Here is a 14,723-nt window from a genome sequence, read left to right on the forward strand (position 1 = left end):
GTAATTATAAGAAAAAAATCACTTTCAGTTTGCCAGTAGTAAATGCTAACATCGTTTGATACCATATAGAAAATGTAGAAGTTATGCTATAAATTTCACCAAGAAATACCAATATAACAGCTATTATAAGGGTCATGACTAGTCGGTAGTGCCCTTTATAAAACACTTTGTCGGTTTGTATTATTCTATTCCAAATTGGTTGCCACATTTTTTTTCAAAACTGTGGTAGACAACTTACTTTTCGTAACACAAATACAAATTTGAGAAACATATTTTATGTGAAAGAATTTCAACGAAAATTTATATGCAAGTACAACATTCATTCCAAATTGATTTCCCATTCAAAACTGAGGAAAATTTTTTTTTGTAAACAATTATAATTTTAAGGAACATTAGTTTTTACTAGAATTTCAATAAAAATCGACAAGAGGGTGATATTTTTGCCTGCAGTAATGTAAATTTAATTAGCTTGATATCCAAGCGTAGTCATGGTCAAACACATAACCATCGTCCAAATGTAAAAAAAAAAATCCAAACCTAGATCACTTACTGAGAGCTTTGATAACATTCTTCACCCATTTGGGTTACATTGCAGTCGTACCATTAACTTTTTTAAACTTTTAAATTGTTTAAGAGATTATGCACTTGACAAAGGATGTTTAGATGTGTTTTCTCCAATATACAGACTAGTAAGTATATTTTGTGATGTAGCCTTTTTCGTCTATTAAAACCAGTAAGATAGAACCATTACACGATGAAAATAGGAAATTCCTGCAAATTGATTTTGCAAATAAAAAGAAATGCTATCAACACCAGCAACGTTCTTCATCACAAAGAAGTAACATCTAAATGTCCGATTTTTTTTCAAAATCAGTCTGTTCCTATTGTCTCCGATAGTTTCACCAAAACCATAGCAACAACAATATTTAGCTATAAACAAGCATGGCAAAATCTTAATTAAGAAGTATACTTCAAAAACCCTCTACCATGTGACTGTTTCCACTATCTATATATTTACAGGCTTTCTAGCCATGTAATTACTGGTGATCTAAATGAAATTTAACATAAACATCTCCGGAAGGCGATATTTCATGTTCCTGAATTAAGAGAGCCACAACATATCAATTGGAACCAAAACCTTAAAATGATAATAAATTCCGTTGAGGATAACGCCAGAGCAACAACATGAACAATAACAGGTTGAAATAGGAATTCTGTCAGAATAGGTTAAAGCAATTAGGTGGTTGATACAACGTAGAATCCACAAGTTGAAAAACTGTGTAAATATTCGACCTAAGTCCGTATTCAGAGACAAAGGGCTGTGAAAAGTCTGAAGTCTCTTCACGACACATATGTTGTTGTTTCTGTGGACAAAGCTTCGAACAATATTGTTTTTGTCTGTAAATTTTATTACTACAAGATGTACAAGTGTCTTATCAAAGACCAAGGAATAAATGAACAGTAGGGTGATCTCACGTACAAAAATGTAACCTTGGATAAGGATGAGAATATTTCAATGAGCAACAAATTTGAGAACTTACCTTGGTTGTATTGAATACCTAAACCTTAATTAGCTCCGTACAAACAACTCAATATTGCCGGTTCATCTGCATGTTTTACCAAGGAATAATTCGTTAGATTAACCAAAATTTTGTCGGCAGTGAAAGAGGGATAACAGAATTACTGTGACACTGTTTACTCTTATTTGATATTAAATGAAAGTACATGTGTGTACTTAATATTTGGCTACCCCTGGTCAAGGTCCACTGACACTGATATTAGTTTTTGTTTAAACTCTTTTTCACAAATATTGACTTGAGTTCCCTTTGGTCATCTTACACTGATACGGTATTCTGTTATCTCTCTGGGCCCGGTTGTTCAAAAGTATTGTTATGCTAACGCAGTCGTTAAAGTGTCGTTAGAGAGTCGTTAAATTTAACAAATTTGTTAACTGTTGTTCAAAAAATTTAACGACAAAAGTAATGTTAAAGAGTCGTTAACTTTAACAACTTCTGGGAGGTCGATTAAATATCTAAGTTATTGTTAAATATGGCTGCCTTCATGCAAGTACCTGTTCCACCTCAGAGAAAAGAAAGGCATTTTCGCCTCAAAGATGACCTTTCTTTGAATTTGTCCAATGAGGAATTAAGAGAAAGGTACAGACTTGGTAGAGAAGGAATTATGTTCATTTCCAACCTAGTTAGCAATGATGTATCAAGAAAAACAAAGAGAAACCATGCCCTCACTGTTCCACAGCAAGTTATGGTAACCATGAGATTTTTAGCCACAGGCAGTTTCTTGCAAGTAGTTGGAGACACAATAGGTAAGATTTCATTATATATTTATCATATGTCATCTAAAATTAAGTAAACATTGCCAATGTGGTATTAATCGACTGCTATATTTATCTTTGGCTGATTTTTGAGTGATACTTTCAATTTGTTGATTTTCTAAATAATATATAATCAAACGGTAAATACACATTTTATTTTTGTACTTTATCGATCTCCAAAATTGTATGTTGTTGTTTTTGGTCTGTTTACAGGTTTGCACAAGGAAACTGTCTCACGTATTGTGTCTGATGTTTTGAATTCATTATGTGACAAACGGGATGAGTTTATCAAGTGGCCGAGAAATGTTGATGAAACAAGAGGAGACTTTTACCGTCTAAGTGGTTTCCCAAATGTGCTAGGGGCAATAGATGGGACACACATCCGTATCCAGGCTCCATCAGAGGATGAACCATCATTCGTGAATAGGAAAGGGGTACATTCTGTCAATGTGCAGGCTGTTTGTGATGCCAGAGGTAAAACATTTCTTTCTTATCTAATATGACATTGACCTTCATAACATAATAAACTGGTTTCAACTTTTTTGTATGACTGGGACCCCTATAGTCTGTTTCTCACATAGTAATTACTTTCACTTTCACTCCAGTGTAAACCTTCATCTAGGACATAAAAGTAGGATTTTATATGGTTTACTTATTACAGGTAAATTAAAATATTGGTTAGTCAAATATTAAAAGAAGTTATTTGTCATTTTTTCGTCAATGAGAAAAAGATTCTGTTCAGGGGCCCAGCCACTTTCAAAAAGGGGGGGGGGGGTCCCAACCTAGGAAAAGGGGAGTTCCAACCATATGTCTCCATTCAAATGCACTGATATTTATAATTTTAATATTGCTCTGATGTGGATCAACTATAAAAAAATAAAGATGCATTAGCACAATTGATTTGATTATTAATATCATGTTTTCCTAGTTTGAAACAATATAATTGAGTCATAATTTGTGAGTCTATACATGCATTGTACATCTGAGTTATGGTTATTCATTGTGTTTTCTGAAATTTAAAGCAATTATACACTTGTAGTTGGAAATATTTGGACACCCCCTTTTAAGATTACCATTACAATACTTTTAGATAAATGCATTCAAATAAATTTTATTTTTTGGTCCACTGTTGCATGATCCCAAATAATCCTCTCTTTGAAACTCTTGCTACACCTCTTACATGTCTTAATTAGAAAAATATAATAATTAATAAAAGATAATTTGTTACATATAATTCTGTGAATGCTATTACAACATTTTTTTCTTCTTTGCATTATATATAATACTCTATATGTTGCAGGTAAATTCACAAACATAAATGCAAACTGGCCAGGTAGCAGTCATGATTCCCACATATTCAGGACTTCACAAGTATGTATTTTATAGCCATGTTGGTCATCTTTTATTAGTCATATTCCCTTTCAAGCACTAAATGTTAACAGTAGGAAGACTTCTTATTTTCTCAATACATATTCAAAATCTCTTATCTTGGATTGGTTACCACTGCGGGAACATGGGGAGGTCAAAATCTTCTTCTTGGACATAAACCCCCTATTTTTATTGCCTGTCATCATTAATATTTTTTTTCCTTTTTTGTCATTACACTGATAAAGGTGTAAAAATACCAATATGAGGACATTTGAATTTCATTTCAAAATAATGAATTTATCATTTCATATTTACATATAATTAATCATTTTAGCATAATAAAATTTGGATTAATGAAAGAAAGGCTAATACATTATACATATTAGATTGCAATTGTATTTCCATAATCTTTAGTAAAGGATTTATATGTTAAAAAATCTATTACTCCATATATAAAGAAGCAACCTTTTAGATTCAAGTGGGGGCTATGTTAAAAAAATATTGAGATACAATAACTGAAAAAAGAATATAGAAATATCTTTAGTAAATGATATATATGTTAAAAATCAATTATTCTATATATATAAAGAAGCAACCAATTAGTTTTAAGAGGTGGCTATGTTAAAAAAATATTGATATACAATAACTGAAAAAGGAATATAGAAAAATAGTCTTGCTCAATATTATTTAAGGTAAACAGTGTAAATCCTCCGTAAAGCTTAATATATACATTTAAATTATACAAATGGTAGTTTTAACCAAATATATGATGTAAATGAAATATAAACCTGTATGTATAGGTGTGTACCTACATGGAACAAAATGGTGGATGGGCAAATGGTGTACTGCTTGGGGATAGTGGTTATCCTTGTCGTCCATTTTTGATGACCCCCATACCAGAATCCTGTACAAGATCATCAGAAAAAGTACAATAGATGCCACTGTTCAACAAGAAGTGTGATTGAGAGAACATTTGGGAGGCTGAAGAGACGGTTCCATATATTACACTCAGAGGTAAAGGATAAAAAAAAATCAATTCTTTATGCAAATGATCAGTCATAGAACATAAGGGAGCTACCATTTGATTTTTGAGGGGGGGGGCAGGACAGGACAGGAGTTTTGAGTAAAAAAAAAAGGCAGGATGACAATTTAGGTAACAAAAGTCAGGATAAACTAATAAAAAAAAGCAGGACCGAATAGAGTGAAAAATAAAAAGGCAGGACTGAATAGAGGGAAAAATAAATAGGCAGGACAAAATTTTTCATCCTAGGCTCCGCCCCCATTTTACAAAAATCGTATTGATTGGGTTCTTTGATATGCTGAATCTTTGTACCCAGTTTTCAAGTTGGTACAAATCAGGGTCCAAATTAAATGTTGTGTTTGATTTTTACAAAAATTATTGAATATATTAGGTGTGCTGAATCTTAACTCTGGTTTCAGATTTTGGATTTGGAGCAAAATTGGGAATGTCGAGATCCATGCAAAGGATCAAAAAATTAAATTTTGTTTGATTTTGGTGTATGGAATGATTGTTAGGTGTAGATGTCTAGCTGGCAGGTGTCATCTGACCTTGATCTCATTTTCATGGTTCAGTGGTCAAAGTTAAGTTTTTGTGTTGTGGTCTGTTTTTCTTAAACTATAAGCAATATGTCAACTATATTTGCTGTATGGAAGAATCATTACCTGTACTTGTCTGCTTGGCATGGTTCATCTGACATTGACCTCATTTCTTCTTCTTCTTCTTATTTTAGGTCAACAAGGCTTCAATACTGAAGAATACATGTTGTTGCGCATGCGTGATTGACAAAAAAAAAAAAAATTTTTTATATGAATTAATAAAAATATTTACTAACAATTTAAGTGTTTGTATATACAGATTGTGATTAAAAAATATGCAATTTATGTACATGTTTTGGTTTGGATTTGTTTATCTGAAGCTAGAGAGAACAGCTGGTGTTAGCTGATCTCTAAAGCTGTCAACAGTGGCGGTTTCAATAACAGTTTGTGGTAGTAAGTTCCACTGAATAATTGTTCGCGGGAAGTACGACCATTTGTATGTGTCCTTGGAAGTTTGTATGTGTCTGTATGTCTGAGTATGGTTTTGTCTTGTTCTGCTGTCTGTTTGTTCAAGAATATGCGATGGAATGGCTACAAGACAGTGTATTACTTTGTAAAATAAAATAAGTCTGGTTTTTAGGCGTCTCTCAGCTAGTGGTGGCCATTTCAACTGATTTAGCATGTTTGTGACACTGCTCGTGTAATCGTAGTTGTTGTGAACATAACGAGCAGCTCGTCTCTGCACATTTTCTAATTTTGTCTGTTGATCTTTCATATGGGGGTCCCAGACACTACAACTATATTCTAGTTTGGGTCTTACTAGTGCCTGGTATGCTCTTGATTTTATTTCTGTGTTAGTAACTTTTAAATTTATTTTTAAAAAACCAAGTGATCTGTTCCCATTTGATACTATACTGTCTATGTGCTTGTTCCACTTAAGATTGGATTGTAAGGTGATGCCTAGGTATTTTGCAGATGTTACTGATTCGAGAATGTGATTGTGGAGGATGTAATTATGCCGGTAGTTATTTTTCTTTTGTGAGATGGTAAGGTTGGTACATTTATCAGGGTGAAATGCCATGAGCCAATCTGACTCCCATCGTGCTGCTGAGTCTAGATCTAGTTGCAGTTTATGACAATCATCCTGTGTTTTTATTTCCCGGTAAATTATGCTGTCATCTGCAAAGAGTCTTAGCTTGCTATGTTGTAAATATTCAGGTAGGTCATTTATATAGATGAGGAACAGTATTGGGCCCAATACTGTTCCTTGTGGTACACCAGATGTTACGGGTACTGAGGTGGAAGAAATGCCATTGATGACGACTGTTTGTGTTCTGTCGTGTAGAAATGCCTGAATCCAATTTAGTGTGTTATTTTCAATACCATAGTAGTTGAGCTTGTATAGGAGGCGACGATGTGAGACTTTGTCGAACGCTTTAGCGAAGTCCATTATGATTAAGTCAGTTTGTGTGTTGCTATTATTTGTTTGTGCTAGTTCTTGAATAAAATCTATTAACTGTGTTTCACACGACCTTGATTTTCTGAAGCCATGCTGAAGATCGTATAATATATGATGTTTTTCTAGATGAGACATGATACTACTTGTAATGATATGCTCCATGAGCTTACAACATATGCAGGTTAAAGATATTGGCCTGTAATTTACGGGTTTGTATTTTTCCCCTTTTTTGAAGGCTGGGGCTACATTAGCATGTTTCCAGTCCTTAGGTGTTTCTCCAGTTTCAAGCGACTTTTTAAATATTAAGGTAAGGATTGGTGAGATTTGTTCCTTTAGTTCTTTAAGGACACGGCCATTGATATTGTCAGGGCCGCAAGCTTTATGTGGATTAAGGTTCGGCAGTAATTTTGTAATACCTGATTCGTTGATTGTTATCTTTGGCATTTGTGGGTGGGGGCTTCTGCCTTTGTCTGGGATGTTATCATCTGTTTCGTTTGTAAATACTGATTGGAACTGTTGATTTAAAATGTTCGCTTTTTCTTCAGTGTCTGTAATGAGTTTACCATCTTTTTTCAGAGGTGCAACACCACTGTTATCAGATCGTGTGCTTTTGATGTAGCTGAACAAATTTTTTGGTTTTGATTTTGATGTTTCATATTGACCAGGTTCGTTTATTGGTATATCACAGATCATTTTTTCAATATATTTCCAATATTCTGTACGTAGTTCTTTTTGTACTGTTTGTTTCAACTTTTTGTATTTTTCTGGATCTTTCTTCCTTTTTCGATAAGCTTTGTTTTTCTTGTTTATAAGCTTACGTATTTTGTCTGTTACCCAAGGTAATCTATGTTTGTATGTGATCATTTTGTGTGGTACATTTTTTTCTATAGATTTTATGAGGTCTATCTTAAAATTTTCCCACAATTCATCTACATTACTGAGTTTGTATTTTTCTTGTATTGTTGTTAATATTTCAATAAGATCTTTTTTAATGTTTCCCCAGTTGGCTTTATTGAATTTCATGATTTTTCTAGGTAGTTCCCGTACCCTTTTCAGCCATGTGTCAATCTCAAGGTATACTATATCATGGTCTGCCTTACCGATTGGTGGTAAAGTTGTCATTTTATTTACACTAGATGGATTATTAGTGAAGAACAGATCTAGAATTCTGTCTTTGCGTGTTTCTTTGTCTACCATTTGTTGTAAATTATGGTCAAAAGCTATGTCTAGGAGTTGTTGGTGTAATATTTGTTCTGGTTTTCCAGCAACAATGGATGGAATTGACCAATCAATATGGCCTAAGTTAAAGTCTCCTCCAAGCCATATGTTAGAATTTGAGATGTTTTTAATTTTTGTTAAAGAAATATTTAAATTTTCAAGAGATGTTCCATCGTCTGATGGGGGTCGGTAATAACATCCGACAATGATCTTTTTGGTGCCTGAAATGTTTATTTCCGCCCATACGCTTTCGCAATCTGATTGGAATTCATCTATTTTGGAGCTGATAAACTCTTTCCATGGTTCATTGGTCAATGTTTAGTTTTATTGGTTAAGTCTGTTTCTTATAAACTATAAGTAATAGGTCAACTATATTTAGTGTATTGAATAATTGTTAGGTGTACATGTATTTCTTGTTTGGTTTATATGACCTTGACCTCATTTTCTTGTATCATGTTAATAGAAAATTAAAGGATATGGAGTAAATGTACATGGGACAAAATCACACACAATACATAGAAAACATAGAAAATTATCAATGAACAAGTTTATGTGATAGTTGTAGTAAAGCTTTATATTTAGGACTATCAACATAAGGCCATAAAAAAGAATATGTTTGTTTGCCCTAACCCTACCTACCAAGAAAATATCTCCCTACTCAAAATCTTTTATTGTCTTGATGTGAAAAAGTTGTTTTTTTAATCAGATAGGCATGAAGACTAAACAAAATCTGGCACATGTGGCACTTCAATTTCTCTTTGCCGAAAAAAAAAGAAAATGCCTACCTAACTACCCACTGTCTCTACCTTTTGGTAGGGTTTGGGCAAACCAAAATATTAGCAAGGATTATAGTAAAGAAGGTGAGTCATTTCAGCGTGTGCACTCTTGTTTAAGTTCTAACTTCTAAGACCAAATTAACATGCTATTGTGAAAAAAGGCAATAATTCTACATTACTTTCACTCTTTGGTTTCAGATAAGAATGACACCAAGCAAAGCATGCAAGATCATCATTGCTTGTGCTATTCTTCACAATATTTGCATCTTATTAAATGAACCAGACATTGAAGATGATGGAGTAGTGATAGCCAATGATGGGATCTTGGGGAACGTTTCTTTGGTGATCAGGACGGAAGAGGTGTCAGAGACCACATTTCCTCCACATTTTTTAATCGCTGAAATCATGAATAAAACATTGAAAAAAGCTTTTTTCACAATATGTATTTTATCAATAACAATAATTTAAAACATATCAAAAATATAACATTAATATGGAACTATAGATAAATGTTGATTAAAGTTACTGAAATAAAGCCTCTAACATTGACTCTGTAAAACTATTTTCAAAATTTTTCTTTATCAAATCATAAAACTCCATTTGCTTCTTGAAAAGTTCCATTTGGGTCCAATTTCTTTTTAGCTCGCTCTCTAATGCCTGACACTGCAACTCGTACACATCTTCTGCAGTTCTCTTGGGTTTCTTTGTCCGTTTATTCTCACTGAAATATATAAAAAAAAATTAATACTTGGTAAATCTTGTAAATAAATATAGTTATTATAAACCGGTATAACTATTTATGTAAAATTGTTTTTCCAAAGGCCAAGATTTCTACAACTTGTACGTTAATGTTTCTACCTTTAACTAATAGTCTTTAACAAAAATTGATCATATTGAAGTAAGTGTTCCAGATTAATATTTAAACAAAAGGTGATGTAGACTTTCATTTAATTAATTCTACAAATGAGTATTTGGGATATTTCTCTGAATCTTACATTTAACTGATAGTTAAATGCAATAATTTGATTTAGAATTTAGATCCCCATTTACAGGACATATTTGATCATAAAAGAACAAGTTTAATGAAACAATTTAAAGGGAGATAACACTTGATTTTATACAGGGCTGCTGTATAAACTTATTGGCACTTTAAGAATATTTATCAGTATTCAAATCATTACATAAGAAGATGTGGTATGATTGCCAATTAGACAATATATATATGCATCAGAGTCTAAAGGAAGTCCAATTAAGCCAAGTTATATCATCATAATCCCTTTAACAAAGAGCAAGTATATTCCAGGATGTATTCAGGTGTTTCATACACAAAAGACTCATCAGTGATGCTCCATTTAAAAAAGTTGCAGCGCCAGATATATACAACGCTAAAAGAGCATTCAGTACATACCCAACTTACTTAGTTTATAGAAATTATAAAGGCTGTTGTATTCTTTTATCTAAAACATATACCTGGCTTTTGGTGGTTGCTGAGTACTGCTATTAGTAAATGAAAGAGGTAATTTGGCTGATAGGTTGGCATGTTCAGTATAAGGTGTTTCTTCATTTCTCTGATGAACCTGCTCCAGTCTTCTAATCCAGATACTCTCCACAGAAGATGGTGGTTCTAAAAGTTTTGATTAAAGAAACGTTAGAATTGCCTCAGTTGATTGGGTATACATTGCATATGTGTTGAGTATATAAAAATAAGGAGGGATAGTATGATTGATTAGAAGACCTTGAGACAACTATCCACCAAATTGGAAATGAAGTTGATGTATATTTAAAATTGAGAATGGAAATGGGGAATGTGTCAAAGAGACAACAACCCGACCATAGAGCAGACAACAGCCGAAGGCCCCCAATGGGTCTTCAATGCAGCGAGAAACTCCCGCACTCCGAGGCGTCCTTCAGCTGGCCCCTAAACAAATATGTATACTAGTTCAGTGATAATGGACGTCATACTAAACTCCAAATTATACACAAGAAACTAAAATTAAAAATGAGAATATTTAAATGTGTCAGTCAAGATACATATATTCAAGACATAAAATCCCCATCAATTGAACAACATAGGTTGGTGAAAGGTATGGTAAAAAAGAAAAAAATAATATAGCCATGATAGCTGTTACTTCTTTCCATAAGTCATTATATTCTGTACTGTCAATTACAACTTTAGAAAATATATAAAGACCAATTGAATGAAAGTAAGTAAATAGATACAAAATTTACTTAAAGCGTGCTATTACAGAGACCCTGTATAAGACCCTCCATGAGTCATTTTTTTATACATATAAATTCTTTTCACAGCAATATATATCAACTTCAGTTCTTTAATTCAAATATTGATTCTGAAACATTGCATCTTCATTTTTATGAAATGCAGAATTGTAAAAATAATAGCATAATGCAAAAATCTAAGTAATAATTACCATCAGCTGTCTGGCATCCTGAGACAGCAATCTGTGCTGGAATGGGTGAGCTGACAGGTTCAGCAGTATATATTTGATCAGATGATGAGCTTTCTGAAATAAAATGAAGATACATAATAATTTTATTTTTTTTAACAATCATTTTATTTTGGGATATTTGATTGATAATAAGAACTCTTCATTCGATCAAAATCAAATAAAATAATACTTGAATAATGTTATTCTTGTACCTGTTTTCTTGTAGCTGTCATATAAATACTATACACAAAAAGGATGAATATGCATGAACATTATTCCTCGTTGCAGTTGAACCCCCGCCCCCTTTTTTTGATGATCTATGCATTTGAATGGGGACCTTTTAAAATGGTTTGATCCACCCCTGTATTGATTATACTTACACTCTCAATTTTATACCAAATTATTTGTTACAAGGGCAAATAATCTCGCGCTTTACTTATGGTTAAAATTATAATATTACTGCAATTAATTACCAGCCAGTGTTAACCTTTTATAAATCTATATCATGAACTGATTCATTTGATTAACAATTTGCTCAGCAATTTTTAAAATGAACTACTAGTATATATTAAAAACTGTTTATATCTTAAATACTAATATTTTATAAAAGGTTCCAGATTTAAACAATGATAGGTATAGGATGGCTACTATACTAATCCTGAATTTAATAATAACTAACAAATAAAACAATTTAATGGACTTTTTTTTGTTGATAAAATTGATTTTAATGCTTAAAAGAAAGTAAATTTCTTTTAAAAATTTATTGTCATGTGTATGCGTGAATATCTTCTTTAGATACACACCTTGTATACTGAACTGTGTTGATCTACTCTCACTTGTTTCTGTCTGCTGAGGAAACCCTGTAAAAATGATAAAGTGAAAATTACAAAAAAAATCAGGCACAAAGAAAGATAACTCAATTTTTAATAATGCATGTCTATTTTGAAATGGACTATAAACATGTCACAATGACTTTAGTAAAGTATCCAATGCAAGTTCGTTCTTGGTTGTATTTACAAATAACTTTTATTGAAATTTAAATAATCTTTAAAAGTAAAAGGATTTTCTCTGATAATTTTACTAGAGCTTATTTTTTTTTTCATGGTGGTAAAACATGATGTAAGGGGCATTGCAGAATTGACCGCCAAAGGTGATGGCCAACACAAACTTCAGCTCTTGCAAAACAATAATTATACCTTTTTTTATCTATCGATAAATAGATTTGTATATGATGATTATTTCTCATCAATATCATGAGAAGGTATTTTTATATATCTAAGGTAAGAGAAAGGTTGCATTATAACACAACATAAAATTCTATTTTTAGCACATCGGCGACGTCTGTAGGGAATTTCGTTGAAAGGGATATCCTAATGTCAAAGCAGACGACGCACTCTGGCTTAATAATTTTCTGCATTATTTTCTATGATAGCAATAAAAATAACCGTCAGATTTATTGTTTCAAAGGAATTAAACAAATTAATGGAAGCATATCATTGATTAGTAAATCTAAAAGTAAAATACTTGCCCACTGAAGTTTCCATCCCTTCATCTATTCCTTTGAAAGAGGAGGTGTCTTTTAATGCATTTATTATGTTCTCCTCAGCAACGCTTATTGGTTTTGGAGCAGGTCCTCCTCCTGTCTTGTTTCTCTCCCTCTTTTCATACACAAATTTTTCTTTCGCGTCTCTTGTGAGGTTTCTGAACTTGGTTTTCACAGTCAGAACTTGCCTATAGCTCACACCAAGAGCATTCACTTCTGCAGTTATTTTTTCCCACATTCTGTTTTTTGCATCAGCTGTCACATCCTTACCGAATTTCCCCCTCAGTAAAGCCAGTTCTTCAACAACTCTCCTACTGATGAGGTTAACTTCCATACTGGGAAAATGCTGCCCTCTAAATCTTGGAATTTTCTTGGGGGGTTACTCTTCAGCCATTTTCAAACAGGAAGTGGAGGAATTTTGGGTAATTTTTTTGGAATTATGGGAAAATGTTAAAATAAACAGTTGTTAAATTTTTTAACAAGTGGTTAGTTAACTCAGTCGTTAAATATTTTTGAACAACATAATTTAACGCAGTAATTAGCTAACAACAATGTTAAAATTTAACGAGTCGTTAGGCTTAGCTAGTCGTTAGCTTAACGACACTTTTGAACAACCGGGCCCTGGGCTTTACAGAGATTATTATCTTGGTTACTCTTAATCCTCTCACACTTAATGACTTCGGTTACCCTTGGTCCCCTTACATAAATGTTTACTTAGGTTATCATTCACAGATGCTGGTAATTCCTAGTCACATTACACAGATAATGACTTTTGTTACCACTTGTCACCTTACACAGATATTGACGTTGGTTCACCCTGGTCACCTTACACAAATGATGAATTCAGATACCTATGGTCACCTCAAACAGATACTGACTATGGTCACCTTACACAGATACTGTCTTTGATTACCCCTGGTCACCTTACACATGTTACATAGATACTGACTTTGGTTTCCGCTTGCCATCCTACACGTATATTGACTTTGCTTACCACTTGTTACCAAACTTGTGTATTGACTTTGAGCTTTGGACTTCTAACATGTATGTAAACGGTGATTACCCCTGATAACTTTGGTTATGCTTAGCCACCTTACAAAGATGTTAACTTTGGGTAACCCTTGCCATCGTACACAGATGTCAATTCTGGCTATCCCTGGTCCATTAGATAAATACAGACTTTGGTCACCTTAGACGGACGCTAACTTTAATTAATGCCTGGCCATCTAACATCAATATTGACAAAATGATAATGAATATATTAGTTTATATGTATAAAAGTACATTACATAGCAAGGATCCATAAGTATTATGGTGAGCATTTAAAACTGAGATACGAGAACATACCATAGGTTTCGCGAAAGAAAGACAAAGAAAAATCAAGATATCATGAAAAAATCAAGAAGCCTGAATCATGTGAATAGTCTAATTAATAATGAAACTAAAAATAAAAACCATCTGATTATATCAAAAAATAAAATCGAATATATAGAAAAGAATTTAACATGTTTAAAATGTATTTACATTAATAAAACAAAAGGTGTTCCGGTAAGATCTAGAATAAAGTTAATAATGCAATGTGAGAAAAACACCAAATTCTGGCGTGGTTTCGAAAAATCAAGACAATCAAAAACTACTATAATTTCAACTTTGAAAGAAAAACATGGGATAATACACATTGATACATACCTAATTTTACGAATTTAACAAGATTATTATCAAGATTTTTTTAAAAGCGCTTATCCAAATAAAAAACAAATTGAAGAATACATTGCAGATTTTAAGATAAATCACCAACTAACAGATAAAAAGTTCCTCTTAGAGGGAGAACTCAGCATTGAAGAATGCACAAACGCAATATTTAATATGAAATTAAACCATTCCCCAGGGTCAGACTGTCTCAGTGTTGAATTTTATCAAACCTTTTGGGTGAGCTCAAAGATTTTTCATTATATTCAATGAATAAATGTAATGAAAAGGGGAAGCTAACAGAAACACAAACATTGGAAATTAGCTCCCTTAT

General features: G+C 32.7%; 2 long non-coding RNA genes across 2 annotated transcripts; one reads left to right on the top strand and one right to left on the bottom strand.

The window, feature by feature from the left end:
• The first annotated feature begins 2,552 nt into the window (after nucleotides 1–2,552).
• LOC127717868 (uncharacterized) lies at nucleotides 2,553–4,586 on the top strand. The gene is made up of 3 exons (XR_007989447.1): nucleotides 2,553–2,806; nucleotides 3,633–3,703; nucleotides 4,501–4,586. It is a non-coding gene; the product is annotated as an uncharacterized LOC127717868 (long non-coding RNA).
• Nucleotides 4,587–10,239: 5,653 nt separating this feature from the next.
• On the bottom strand, nucleotides 10,240–12,350 carry LOC127719058 (uncharacterized). Its single transcript, XR_007990141.1, has 3 exons — nucleotides 11,961–12,350; nucleotides 11,140–11,232; nucleotides 10,240–10,334 (listed from the first exon to the last, which is right to left on the bottom strand). It is a non-coding gene; the product is annotated as an uncharacterized LOC127719058 (long non-coding RNA).
• Nucleotides 12,351–14,723: the final 2,373 nt, after the last annotated feature.

Source organism: Mytilus californianus, unplaced genomic scaffold, assembly GCF_021869535.1.
Source record: "Mytilus californianus isolate M0D057914Y unplaced genomic scaffold, xbMytCali1.0.p SCAF_10, whole genome shotgun sequence".
In the NCBI taxonomy this organism is placed as follows: domain Eukaryota; kingdom Metazoa; phylum Mollusca; class Bivalvia; order Mytilida; family Mytilidae; genus Mytilus; species Mytilus californianus.